Raw genomic sequence first — 15,189 nt, 5'->3', positions numbered from 1 at the left:
TCCATTTACATCTATCCCGATTCACATCTCATCCATTCACATCTATCTGGATTCACATCACATCACATCACATCCATTTCACATCACATCTCATTCATTCACATCACATCCATTTCACACACATCTCATCCATTCACATCTATCCCGATTCACATCACATCCATTTCACATCACATCTCATTCATTCACATCTATTCCCATTCACATCACATCACATCCATTCACATTTCACATCCACATCCACATCCCCTTTACATCACATCACATCCATTTCACATCCCCATTCACATCCACATCCCCTTTACATCACATCACTTCTCATTTCACATCCGTATTCACATCCATTTACATTACATCACATCTTATCGCATCCACATCCACATCCACATCCATTTACATCACATCACATCTTATCACATCCACATCCACATCCATTTACATCACATCACATCCTATCACATCCACATCCATTTACATCACATCACATCCTTTCACATAACCTCACATCTCATTCTCATCTCATCATTCACATCCTCATTCTTTCACATACACATCCATATCCATTTACTTTACATTTCATCCTTTCACATAACCTCACATCTCATTCTCATCTCATCATTCACATCCACATTCATTTACATCACATTCTTTCACATACACATCCACATCCATTTACTTTACATCTCATCCTTTCACATAACCTCACATCTCATTCTCATCTCATCATTCACATCCACATCCATTTACTTCACATCTCATCCACACTCATTTATATCACACCACATCCTATCACATCCCATTCACATCTTATCACATCCATTCACATCCTATCACATCTCATTCCCATTTAGTATCTTTTTCTACTTCGATACCGACGATGGGACTCTTTCTAAATTTTTGCCAATTGCTTGGCCTAGGAAAAGGTTCTTTTTCTCGAGACGGCTATTTTCATATTCTTTCTCAAATTCCTCAAGTGAAATATGTTCAATATTCTTCTTTTGAATAAAAGAAATCATGGGATTTACAAAAATCAATTCTACCCATATTTCCCAATAATGCTCAAAATTTCACTTTTGATAAATATTCATAAATTGAATTATACTAAAAATTTCTCTTTTTTCCATTTAATTTCTTGGATCTCAAATATCATGGGAATTCCTCTTTTTACATTTAATTGATTGAATTCTAAATGTCATGGGAATTTCTCTTTTATCATCAAATAAATTTATCTAAAATTTCTCTTTTTTTTGGATTATCTCTCTCTAGACATTTTCTCTCTCTAGATCAAAACAGGGTAAAACAAGATCTTTCTTTTATTTCAGAGAGGGGAATATTTACAAGAACAGAAGGGGAGGTTCTTACACCTTTACACCTCAAAAGCTGGAGGGAGGAATCTTACATTTATTTTCATATTTATTTCTGACTTTTTTTCCCTAGCTTCAAATACTTTCTCTATCTCATCCCAAGCTTCTTTGGCATGCTCTTTGTTGGCTGATGTGATGAATGATATTATCCCCAAGGCTTAACCCAATGATGGCCATGGCTTTCCTATCGATATTTATCCATGCTTTGACCTCAAGCTCACTCCCTTCATTGTGTTCATCTCCATTTACTACCCCCCACCAAAGCTCCTTTTGCATGAGTAGATACATGATGTATGGAATCCTTCACCATTAAATTTATCCACTAGGATTTAGGTAGCCATGGCTTAATGAGGAGGGTCTTACTGAGATTTACCAACATCCAAAGATGCAAATCCAATCATAAGATGCTCATAATACCTTTGATAATTAACACTAATCAAGGAATTAGTGATGCTAATTATCAATTAATTATGCAAAAAATTGGACAGCTTTGGGTGATAATTTTGAGTAGATTTGGCAATGAATGAGCAAGAAAAACTTTGTAACCTTCAATAGCAGTGAGTATGCTTGAGATTTAAACACATAAATACATGATTAATCATTTTAATTAAGCCTTAATTGTTATGTTACCAAACTTGCTTTTTGAAGACTTTCCAGGCTTGAATGAGGTAGAAGGCATTATTTTTAGCTCAATCTGAGGCTACAAATCGATTCGCAGCCGTTGTAAAACCCTTGAGACTCAGTGGATTTTATCTGATTTTATGCGAGCTAATCAATTTCGAGTTTTTTCCCAAAATTTGCAGTGCTGGCTGTAGTGTTAAATCAGCACGATTCTCAACAAGATAGCTCAATGCTTTAAATGTGCTTGGTCACCCTGAGGTCTTCTAGCTTGAGCTAGAAGGGTTTATGAAGTGGTTGAGAGAAAAGAGAGATAATGCCTCCAATGACAGTCACTCATTCTATGTAGAGGATAAGGTTTATTAGAGATCATAACAAGCCTAATTACAACTAATGCAGCTCTTAATTAGTGTTAGTAATTAATTGTTAGGATGAAATGATGACCTAGCTCTGATACCATGTTGAAAGAAGTGGATTTGAAGAGGGTATTGAGTGCATAACCATGAGAAGTGAGAGCTTTGGTGGATAGAAGACGGCAAAAGACATAATTAAACCATAATATCAACACTAATAGAAGTGATTAAGATATGAATCAAGGTTAATCAACACATCACATTTTGCATTATGAGAATGAGCTTGAAACATCCATATGTAGCTCTCATATAGCTCTTATCCACATGTTCTATGCACACTTGTGTCATTCATGTGTTCATAAATGCTCGCATGCCTCCTTTGAAAAAAAACATCCTAATCTTCTTTTACCTTGTTCCCACATACATGTGCCCGATACATGACATGACGACACCATATTTCAACAACAATTGGTTGGCATACCATGTATATTGGAGAGTTGTCGTGTGGAAGCTCATAATAAGAAGGATCCTCCTTCAAGTATGTGCAATTTCACATGAAAAAGGAGGGAAAGGGAAACACCAAATAGCCATTCGCCATTTCAATATTATAAATTTATAAGATAAGATTAGCATGAATGTCATGCATATGTATACTAGGCAACAAAAAGACTCACCTTTCGAATACTAAATATAGGACTATAGCATTTTAAGTGGGATAGTTTTGCAATCATCCACATGCATGGATTGTGAAATAATACTAAAGATGGTAAAAGATGAGGCCATTAGGCCGATAAACCGTGAGCACTTTTCATGAGCATTATAGTTTGCACCTAGAAAAACGAGGTTAAGACTTTTTGAATTGTGGGAGAAAATATTTACTCAAAGCAATTGAGTAAAACAAACATACTTACAACATGCATGCATGGATGAAGTTAACTTTTTGTCTTCACCACAGTCAATCGTCCCACACACACCAAGTTTCACATCAAGATCTCTTTTATGACCCTTGTGGAATGTGCATAGGTTGTAAATGTTTTAGGTTTACAAACTATGGAAATGCACGACCTTGTGTTGTCACTCTTGGAACACATGATTTACATAGTTTTCAAATGTTTTAGGTTTGGTTGAGATGTATACACCTAGATGCAAATGTTTAGCATTTCTCTAATAGGACATGAAGCTTGGGTTCTTGGGTTCTTGGGTTCATTTATTCATTTGCCCAACGAGGTGGGGAGATTTGACACATTTTCTACTATTGAACCCAACACATTATGACTCTCAAATATTTTCCACTATTAAAAACAAACCTTATGACTCTCATACATGTGCCCTACTACTACATGGTGCCCTACCTTACGACTCATACATTTTCCATGGTGCCCTACTACTACATGGTGTTGTACTACTACATGTGCCCTACCTTATGACTCTCATACATTTTCCACTGAGTCTCATACATTGAACCCAACCTTATGGCTCCCATATATTTTCCACTATTGAACCCAACCTTATGACTCTTATACATGTGCCCTACAACTACATGGCTTGATGTGTGAACAATCTTAGGGCCTTTATGCATGGGTGCAGAACCCTCCATGGATGGGTATTGAACCAACTATACAAACCATGAGTATAGTTTCACACTACATAGAGAGGAAGGTGGATAACAACCATTCCTCCCCAATATGAATAGGTGGCTTCTCCTTCTCCTCCTCTAGCTCCTCAGCAGAGGTGATGGAAAAATTAGTTGTGGCCCCCATTGCTTGAGTTGTAGTTGCTTCCTCGTGTGTAGGATAGCCACCTCCTAAGTGCTACTACCTGTTGTAAGCCACCTCCTCCTAAGTGCTACCTGCTGTAAACCAAGTAATGCTTGTGGAAATCGTCTGCTTCATTTGTTTCAAGAAAATAAAAATCATGCAAAGATAATCACCTCACATGTTTCAAGAAAAAGATGCCCCCCCCCTAAAAAGTGTGTATTGTGTGCAGAGCATTGTGTTCAGAGCTTATCATGTGGGCACCACAACTTCTAAACGGAAGTAAGCTTTGTTGAGTAATGGGTATCTTTTGAAGGCTGGTAGGCCTTCAATTACGAACTCCCAAGGCGGGATTGCAAATTTCAGCAAACCTTTTATAGTATAAAAAAAAATGCCACGCGTGAACAGGTGCTAGGCATGTGGCATGGAGATCTTCACCATTTTAAATAAAGGAGGAGTCAGGACTCAGGACGATGATTACTCAACAACCACGAGGCCTCCAACGTTCACAAAAACAACTAAATGTAAGGCATTCAAGCATGCACGACCATCCGTAAAACCTGTCTTGTGACTTGTCACGTCTGCCACCACCCGACGACATCTAACTCTGACGTACACTCTTACTCGTGGCGGCATTATAATAATCGCTTTCAAACTAGGCCTTTCCCTTCAACTTTTTCACACAAAAACAATATTAAACCGTAATGTGTGTGTGTCCCCATTAACCCAAGGCTCCACGACAAGCGCCTGTGCTCTATCTCGAATGTTGCCAGTTCGATTCTCCTCTCCCCTCCCTCCCCACAAGATGGAATGGAAATAAGGGTGTGCCGTGGTCCTTGCCACAAAAATAAAAATAAAAAAGTGTGTTCCTTTTCACGAAGTTGGTTACACTATTATTGCATTTTTTTCTTCGTAAAAAAAGGAAAATATATTAAAAAAGGGTAAAATTACAGCGCCCCATGAGGAAGGTCCATGGGGGGACCCTGAAGACAGCTAAACAAATGCTTTAGCTACAAAACCAAAAGCACTTCGAACTGAACAAACAGAGACAGATGGCAGAAAATCCAGTGTCCTGAACATAACTGAAAAGGTGTAATGTATCCCTCCAAAAACTCCTGTATACGATGCAATGAACATGATTGAAAAGGTGTAATGAACCCCTCCAAAAGCCTCAGTGGGCTAAACACGATGAACCGCATAGTGAAGCCTTCTGTGGCGTTCCTTCTCCAAGCCTTGACACATGCTTTCCCTAGTTTTGGAGAAAGAAGAACTCAGCACTTTCCGCTTCCGAACGTTCGTCACTTGGTTGAATTTGCTTGGCCAACTTGAGAATACTGTCCAAAAAAAGAAAGAAATTGTGATTAGTTTTTATTTCATAGAGGGCTTCATTCCTTTGTTTCCAGACATGCCACAACAGGAGACATATGACAGACTGCCAAGTTAAGGGGTCAAATTGACGACATTCCCCTAAAAGCACTTATTTCCAGCTGAGCGGGAAGCTTCTAATCTTCCCAAAGGTATCATTAAGCACTCTCAGGAACTGTTTAATGTCTGGGCAGGAGTAAAAAAGATGAGGGATAGTCTCCAGATTTGCATTGCACCGAGGGCATAAACCATTCCCGTGACCCAACTTCAGAGCCCTCTCTTGCGTCCAGATTGCTTTGTGGACCACCAGCCAAGCCAGAATTGCATGCTTCCTTTCTTGGGCAAAGGCCCAAATTATTTTGAAGCGAAATGACCATTGATGCTTATTCCAATTCAGAGACCACCTTTTGTTGAGTTTGAGATCCAAGTTGACAGCACTATGAGGGTTTGGAAGCTTGGCAAGGTTCGTTGAAGAACCCCATCTAAGAGCTTTAGAAAACTCTTTGTAATCACATTTTCTCTCATGGGGAATGACAACCTTCAATTCATTACATCTTTGCACAATCAGCTCAACACCACCCCGCTGTAAAGAGAACTTGTTACTTATTTGAACACTGTTTAACATACCAGATGAGTCGCATAGGTCTGCCCACACCTTCACCCCTGCTTTGAAACAAGAAAGGCCAATCTGTAAGTGATCACTGGAAATAGGCTTAACCAGATGCCCAAACCAAACTGAATCAGCTGCATACGCATACCGGCCCCTCTTGGTATACATCTGGAAGGAAAAGAGATTCTTGAAGCCCATCCATGACTCCCACATTCTGCAACAGAGCTTGCTCTGCCAGTAGGAGAAAGGTGGGCCTTCGAGAAAAGAGCCTCGTTGAGAGAGAACCCTTTCCAAGCCCTTTTGTTTTTTAAACAAAATTTGTCCACATTCCTTTTGAGCAGGTCTGCCCATACATCCTTGGAGGAGAAGATGGCCCTTTGAATCCATTTTGCTGCAAGTTTTTCAGCCAGCATGTTGATGATGCCCAAACCCCCCTGTTCTTTATTCATACAGCATACATGAAAGGCAACCTTGCTGATCTTCTTTCTGTCTAAGGAATCTCCCCATAGGAAGTTCCCCATGATTGAGTTCAGGGAGTTCAATTGGGTTTTGGAGGGTCTCCAGCAGGCAAGAAAATAGACCACAGAGGGGATAATGAAGTGGTTAAGTACAAAAGCTCGAGAAGCAACCCCCGTATTTATATGACTCCATTTCATAACCTGGCTTTTGAGCTTCAGCATAACGATATCCCATCTCTGTTTGACAGATATATTAAACCCCATGGGTATGCCCAACAGCCTGAAAACTACCCCTTCCGGAATAGCCTTACAACCTGCGGGGCCAGTATTGCGGGAGGAGGCACCCCTTCAAAGACTCTGAAACTGGTCTTGGCATGATTGATTTGAGAACCACTGGCTAAACAGAAAGTATCCAGGCAAGCCATGAAGTGGGCATTGGTGTCATCAGCGAAAAGTTACACACATAAGGGATCAGCTCTGTAAGGGACATAGAGATGCCCTTGATATTGTTGTTGGATAATTCCTCATTCACCAACCACCCCAGGGCATCAGCAACAATGGCAAAAAGCAGGGGAGATAAAGGGCACCCCTTGTCTTATGGACTTCTTCAGAAGAAAGGTATCAGTAAGGGACCCGTTAACGGCAACCCTTGAGGAAGCATTTCCCAAGAGGGTTTGAACATATTTGATGAATTTCCTGTTAAGGCCAATGTCCTGCAAAGATTGGAAGAGGAAGGACCAATCAATTCTGTCATACGCTTTATCAAAGTCTATTTTCAAAAAGATGTAGTTTTGCCCAGAGCTTTCAGCATGTTCCATGCCCTCCCATAGACTTATGATAGCATCAAGGATATATCTCCCCTTAATTAAACCTTTTTGCTCCTTCAGGATCCACTCATCCATATAGGGGGTTGATTCTCCTTGTCAGGATATGAGCAAAGACTTTGTAGAGAGAAGAGAGACATGTTATGGGCCTCCAGCTTCCCAAGTCATCCTTATCATCTTTTTTGTGAATTAGCTTAATAACCCCCACATTGGACTTCTCAGCAAGGCCACCCTTCCTCATGGCTTCTTTCCAGATGTTTAAGATATGTGGGGTGAGCTCATCTTTGAAGGCTTGGAAGAATTCATTTGGGATCCCATCTTCCCCAGGGGACTTCCCCTTTTTGAGGTGAGTGATAGCATCTTTCACCTCCTTCTCAGAGAAGGGGGCATCTAGTTTCATAGCCAGTGAGATGGATTGACCATTTTTTTCCTAGTGAGAGCGATTTTGGCTCTAGCTGCGGTAATTTCCTGAGTGGGAGGAGAGACGGTGGAGAACAAGTTAAGAAAATGGTTCTTGATGACTTGAAGGTTTTCCTCTTCAGAAGCAGCAACCTGGCCATTAGGTTTCTTAACCAAGGGAATAAGATCTCTAGCTTTTTTCCTTTTGAGTAAAGAAAACATCTTAGGGTGGGGGGTGTCTATTTTTCCAGCCCACGCCTCTTTGTACCACAGCATAGTAGACTTGGCTGCAAGCAATTCCTCGAGTCTAAGTTTGTTCCTTAGGTCAATTAGAGAGTGATCAGTTAACCCCTTGTTAGAGTGTAAGAGACCTTGAATCTGATTTCTAATATGGACTTATGCTTACTACCTATATCTACAACATTTTCACCCACAAATCAACTCAAAAATTTGTGAAAAGGGGAAACAAGCAAGTTATGTTTTAATTCACAAGAAATCTCCTCTCTTGAGATCAACCTCAAGGGCTTTTGAGTTTTCAAATTAGACCAATTATGTGTCACTTTGTTAGCACTACCTAGAAGGTGTGCTTATGCTTAACTCAAGTTTCATGCTCGTTATTTGAAAGCTTGTTTTGATAATATGAGTTAACTAAGACTTGTTTTACATCTTTTAAAGTTTTGTTTGTGGAATTGTATTTAAACCATGGGTATGCATTGTCCAACTTCAATGGACCATGGTTCGTCTCTCATGGGTATCGAGTGTCCAACTTCAATGGACCATGGTTGGTGGCCTCATTTCTATGCTTATAAAATCCCCCCTTATATGCTTAGCATGGTGTAAAACCTGCAAATAAGTTCCACTAGGATTTGTGTTTTTACAATGGTGTGCTATGAGTGTGGCTCTTTCTCTCTTAAAACTATGAGAGTGGAAGTAAGTGTAGGTGCCTACCATCATTGTCTTTTGCAAAGATGGAAATGTCAAGCTCATCAATCCAAAATTTCCATAAACATGATATTGTGAGTTAAATGGAAACACAAAGACAAAAAAGGTTTAATAATGATGTTTTATGCTGAAGCATTCATGTTTTGTCGATAAGAAGAGACTACTAGAATGCACAACTTGTTGGGAAAACAAACACATACACACACAATAGCTGGGAAGCTTGGGGGTGAGAAGTGCAAGAGAAAATGGCTTACTCAATGTATTGCTTGGAGCAAGATCTTAAATTGATTTCTTAAAAGCCTAGCCTTGAACATGTCTACAGATCCCTTGAATTTATAAAACCCCTTAGTACCAATTGCTTTCTTGCCAAGAGGTAGATCCATAAAGCCCAAGCACCATTTTCCTAAATAGCTTGAATTTCAACTTGCATGGCTTTGACCTAATTTGGTTCTCCTTAAAGCTCTTCAAAAGACTCAAGTCCATGTATATCATGTAAAGAACTAACAAATGAAAACTCAACTCTACTAAAGAGATGGTTTTAGCATTGGATCATGGTTCTACTTTGTAAAGGAGAAAATAATTTACTATCCTCTACAAGTTGCTTCTAATCCATTTAAGCATAAGCCTAAACTCGTCGATTTTGCTGATCTTTCATAATTTATGTTTACTTTTGCTCACAGCCAATTGCTCACAGCCAAACAGTTTTTGCACAGGAAATTGTCACACAAGAACTGTCATTTTAGATGACTCCTACTCTTGCCAGACCAAGAAAATCCTCACACACACAGAACTTCAGTTTCAAAACACACACATTCCTCTCAGATCACTACTACATTGTATCTACACTCAAGACACTGAATATGCAAAGTACAGGAAACAGAAATAAGACAGATAGACTGACAAACTGCATCTTGCATTCAGAAATCCGCCATAGCTACACAGAAAATCTGCCTAGTATCAAGAACGTCCAGAACTGAAAAGCCTTCTCCCTTTTCAAGAGCCAAACGACTTTTTAACTTCTGAGATATGAAAAGTCCCTAAAATAGACTAAGGATTCATACATATGATAAAAGTAATTCCTCCTAAGGTCTACCCCAAACAATTTACTGCATCTTTCAACTAATCAGAAGTTGGTGGATCAATTTCTTGAGCATTCTCCCCCTTGCAACAAACTTGGATCAGTATAGGCAAAGTCTACTGAGAATCAACAGATACGAAAATAGGTTATAACATATATGGGGAATTCGTATAGGCATGTCTATTGAATTCCATCATTAGATAGACCGAATTGTCTAGAAAAAGGATGTCCCTATTGACAATAATCTTCTATTGAGAGGATTGCAAAGAGATGATAACCTTTGCTTTTTGCACTATAGCCAATAAAAATACATGTCGCTACCTTGTCAAGCTTTCTACACTATAACCAATAACCTTTGTAGAGGATTGTAAAGATGGTAAACTTTGCTTTCTGCAAAGCTACTAAATGTAAGGCAGTCTCTCATTGACCCTTAAAAATACATCTAACCATCTCCATGAGAAACCTTTTTCTTCTCTCAATAACATTGATGCTTAATGTCTTTTTGTGGCAAAAAGTCTTTAAAAGCATTAGACAAATATTACCCCCTCTATCTATACACAGGGTTTGGACTTTTAAACCAGTTTCATTCTCAACCAAAGAAAGAAAGTATTGAAAGTAAGAAAATACTAGCTTATGAGTGGAGCCTTAATGTCTCCCTGCTATTGTAGAAGCTTGAATTTAAGCTTATGACATGCTGAGTGAGCGAAGCTCCAAGTATACAAGAAAGCTTTAATGGAATCTTGTAAGGAATCTAAAGCTTCAGTAAGAAAATACCAGCTTATGAGTGGAGCCTTAATGTCTCCCTCCTATTGTAGAAGCTTGAATTTAAGCTTATGACATGCTGAGTGAGCGAAGCTCCAAGTATACAAGAAAGCTTTAATGGAATCTTGTAAGGAATCTAAAGCTTCAGTAAGAAAATCTTTAATGGTGAAGAAGCTGAGAGATCAACTTGTCTGTGCTTTGATACCATTGTTGGGAAAACACACACACACACAGACACACACAATATTTGGGGAGTTTGGGGGGGGAGAGAAAATGGCTAACTAAATGTATTTCTTTGTCATGGGATCCTTTTGTGCTTCTTGAAGAAAATAATTTAAAATCTCACAAATTACATCATAATTGAAACAAAGACTTCAATTGAATTGAAAAATAAAATAAGTTAGCATAACACAAGGTAAAAGAATTAGAATCACATCACCATCAAGAGTAAAGGATAAAGAATACCATACAGAAGACAAGATTGGGTGCAATCTCCACCCTAGTGTGTAGCTCCACTTCCACGACTTGAGTATTTAGAGAATTTTATTCATAAAAATAGCCCAAGAGCTAAGAATAGATTGTTGAGATATCGAGCTCATTTAGTGAGGCGGTGGACACTGATAACCTGCCTGGGGGATAGGCCACCCCACACTTGCACCACTGGCATGGTTGGTGAGATCATGGGTGATATGCGGCCAGTGAGATGACAGGCTGTGTGACAGCCATTCTAGAGACTGGCGTAGTTATAGCGCCAGCTCATTTAGTTGGGTTCACACTATAGAGAACCCTAGTATGTATTTGGTTGAGTAGCTTTTCATATTGTGTGTACTCTTATCCTTGTATATGGTGTGTTGAGTGTTGTGTGAAGAAGAAGAAGATTTTCAACCTCTCACCTTGTGTGTTCTCTTTTATGGTTTTGTGAGTGTGTGTGTGCTTGCAAGAGCTCAAGCTCTCTTCTCCCTTGCATCTTTTCATAGATGTGCGTACAGATTGGGCTTGCTTTTTCCCACTTTAGGGATATTGCTTTACATATTATTAACTATATGAAATCTCCTAAGGTTTGTACATATAAAAACCTTTGCCCAAATGTAATTGCTAATGGGCCTTGTTACATAAAATATCTTTGTGCACATTTGCACATTCCATTAAATTGAATCCTGCACAAATTAAATTAAACATATTTTCTCTACGATTATTAATTCATCAAAAATATGATAAAACATCACACTGATCATCAAATAAAAAATAATGTGCACAAAAAGTCTAATAAATGATGTACAAAAGAAAAATGATCATCATCTTCACACCACTGCTCAATCCACCAGCCATACAACACCTCAATCGGTACCCTCGTATAGTGCGACACCTCAATCGGTACCCTCCCACATCTCATGCAATGTGACACCTCAATCGGTACCCTCGCACTTCTCGTTGCTATACTCAGACACTGTCCACGTTAGTTGAACAATTAATTGAACACATCAATTAATCCCAATGTCATCTTGAGATAGAGACAATCCATAAATATTCAAATAACAACCACACACATGTTTGCCAGGCGTAAGTACCCCGGGAATCACCCCTCCATATACGAACCAACTGAAACAAACAGTGGAGGCCTAAAAGCATGCCATATACGGGCGTCCCTGATATACAGTTTCATAAACGCATGAGAGGATGGCTTCATGATTGGTGTGGAAGACTAGATCTACACATAATGTATATGCAATGAACCAATCAAATGAATTTATGTAAGACAAGTCTGAGTGTCCCATACCACATAGGTGCGTTGCACATACACATACACACATAGGATGGTAAAAGATGGAAGACATAAATGTGTCTGGAGTAAGTATATGAAACCAATCTGATGTCCCCATACCACTAGATTAATTCCATACATCACTTCCTTCAGAATAAAAGTTTGAGGCGGAGTGGCTAGTTCCCTCTGAAACTTAAATTCCGACATAAATTTTCTCTATCTAGAAATTTTATTTAAGTTATTGAACTTGAACTAATCTTAATGTTGAATTTATGGTTTATTAATAAGGTTCTTAGGTTGGAAAAATATTATAGAAATAGTTATGAAAAAGTTGTATAAAATGAAGTGAATATATACATATACATACCTCCATAGTTGTGATGTCATTGAAATGATCTGTCAAAAGAATATTGACACTCAAAGGTACGTGAGTTGTTAAATAAAATCTACGAGAAACTTAACATTATAACAGATAATTTGATTATGGATAAGAAATACTAACCTTGAGTTGAAAAGTTACTAGAGAGGGTGTAAGATTATAAACAAAGAGTAGATAAAATTGATTTTTCAATATATCAAAAGTTTAAGCACAAATATGAATGTGAATGACTAGTAACAATTCTAACAATCTTGATTATGTAAACAAGTCTAGATGATGAAAGATTAATTTACATTTTAAGTTGAAATAAACTTAAATAATAAACATGAAATTGAAGCGTAAGAGAGAGTCGTACCTTTTATATATCGGATTGCAATGATATTCTACATTGGGAAAAATGAGAAAGCAATGTGAATGGATTGAAATATAACTATTCTTCCAAAAGTAACTAGGGTTATATTAAATTATGATTTTATTAGAAATAGAACTTAGAGTAGTATGAATTGAAATTCTATGCATAATTATTTAAGCATGATCATTATTGTAAAGATGGAAATGAGAAACTTACTTGGTAGGTGTTTGAATCACTTCCTTAAAAGATAAAATTTACATAGAAGTATTGGAAAAAATTATTTACTAGGTTATAGAGGATAGTAACTTACTCGAAGTGTCGATTAGTTCTGGTACGATATACATTATTAAAAGGACACAAATGTCGCAAGCATATGTGATTGTTTAATTTGCTATGAAGATTAAAATTATGGAAAATGGAGAAACAATTTGCTATGGGCATAAAGAAATACCAACTTCCCAAAAAGTTTTAATATAACAAGAGAAATGAATATAGAAATTTGGACAAAATTTACATTCTTCTAATGATGCGGGTATGGTCAGGTATTATCATTTTCTCAGGGGGGTAATCTGGTTTTAAGGTAACGGAGTCGATTTATAAACTCTTCATCTGTTATATCGATGAATCATCTTCTATAGTCCACGTATGATGTCGATCCACTTCAGAAGGTGGCAAAAGCGTATGTTTGGAGTAAAAACTGTGGTGTTTCCAATGGGTATGAAAATAAAACGTTGTTCGTGATCATGCGTCCAGATCTTTGACCATTCATCCTGTTGCCGGTTATTAAATATTTGCAGCAATTATTGAAAAATAGCATACATCTAATATTAAAAATCTATAGACATTTCAAAGGTATAACAATGCATCCATTGTAGAGCTTGACTTACCACTAATTTTATCTTACCAATAATAACTATTGATTAAAATGTTTAGTTAATAATTTTTTGGTTGCATTAGAATCTTTTATAATCATTGATTCCTTCATGTCATATTTTTCCACTTTGGACATGGATTTTGGTTCAAAGTTTATCACATATTTAACACACCAGATCAAGCATGCCTTGATTTTGTGAGAAAATATTTTTTTAACTTTTATTTAATTGTAAATTATCTACTATAGGTGTTGCTTCTTGATAAAGAGAATCTTGTCCTATTGTACGCTTGGTGGCACTCCCAATGCTAAAAAATGTGTTGAATAATCCTTAGCTTTAATGAGATGGCTATATTCCAGCTTATGATTTCTTGGAATAATCCTTAGCTTAATGAGAAGGCTATATTGCACCTCATCATAACCCCATTAGTCAATTGGTAAGTCCTCATCCTAAAAAATGGTGTATTGTACTCCATGCCATTATTTGATTAAAAAGCCTAAGCTTTTTTGTACAACCTCTCTAAGAGAAGGGTATAGTCTACTATCAATACCTATAGTATGAAATATGTCCTTCAAGCTTACACCCATTTATATCCTTTTCAATCCCCAACCCTAGGGCATAGGAGTGTTTAAAGCTTTATGCATACATGCATACTCATGCACATATGGATGGAAAACGAGGAGGCTAGCCTTTGTATACATGCATACTCACGCATACTCATGCACATATGGATGGAAAACGAGGAGGCTAGCCTTTGTACAACCTCTCTAGGAGAAGGGTATAGTCTACTATCAATACCTATAGTATGAAATATGTCCTTCAAGCTTACACCCATTTATATCCTTTTTAATCCCCAACCCTAGGGCATAGGAGTGTTTAAAGCTTTATGCATACATGCATACTCATGCACATATGGATGGAAAACGAGGAGGCTAGCCTTTGATAATAGCTAAATCAAAGTTGGGAATTTTTTTAAAAAGATAAATCCAAAGATACCATTCAGGAGATGTAAGACTGGGAGATTCAAGATATTGGCTATGGTAAAAGGACACCAAAAATCTTGAGACTTTGGGTCTATATTAGTATGCAAATTGTTGAACCTTTGAGTTATGTGTGCTCATAGCAAATATAGCTAGGATGGTTGGCATGTTAGGATGGGAGACTTACCAAAGTTAATAGTAATTATTCCCTTCTTCATCATTTGAACATCAATCCTTTCAACAACATATGTTTTTTTATGTGAATTCTTTGGCATGGCATAACAATAGGTCTTTCTTCCATTTGAGCCTTCCTAATA

This window comes from Cibotium barometz, chromosome 23, assembly GCF_041138505.1.
Source record: "Cibotium barometz isolate CiBa-2024 chromosome 23, ASM4113850v1, whole genome shotgun sequence".
Taxonomy (NCBI): Eukaryota; Viridiplantae; Streptophyta; class Polypodiopsida; order Cyatheales; family Cibotiaceae; genus Cibotium; species Cibotium barometz.
The sequence above is the reverse complement of the archived record's forward strand: the minus strand, read 5'-3'. Positions refer to the sequence as shown.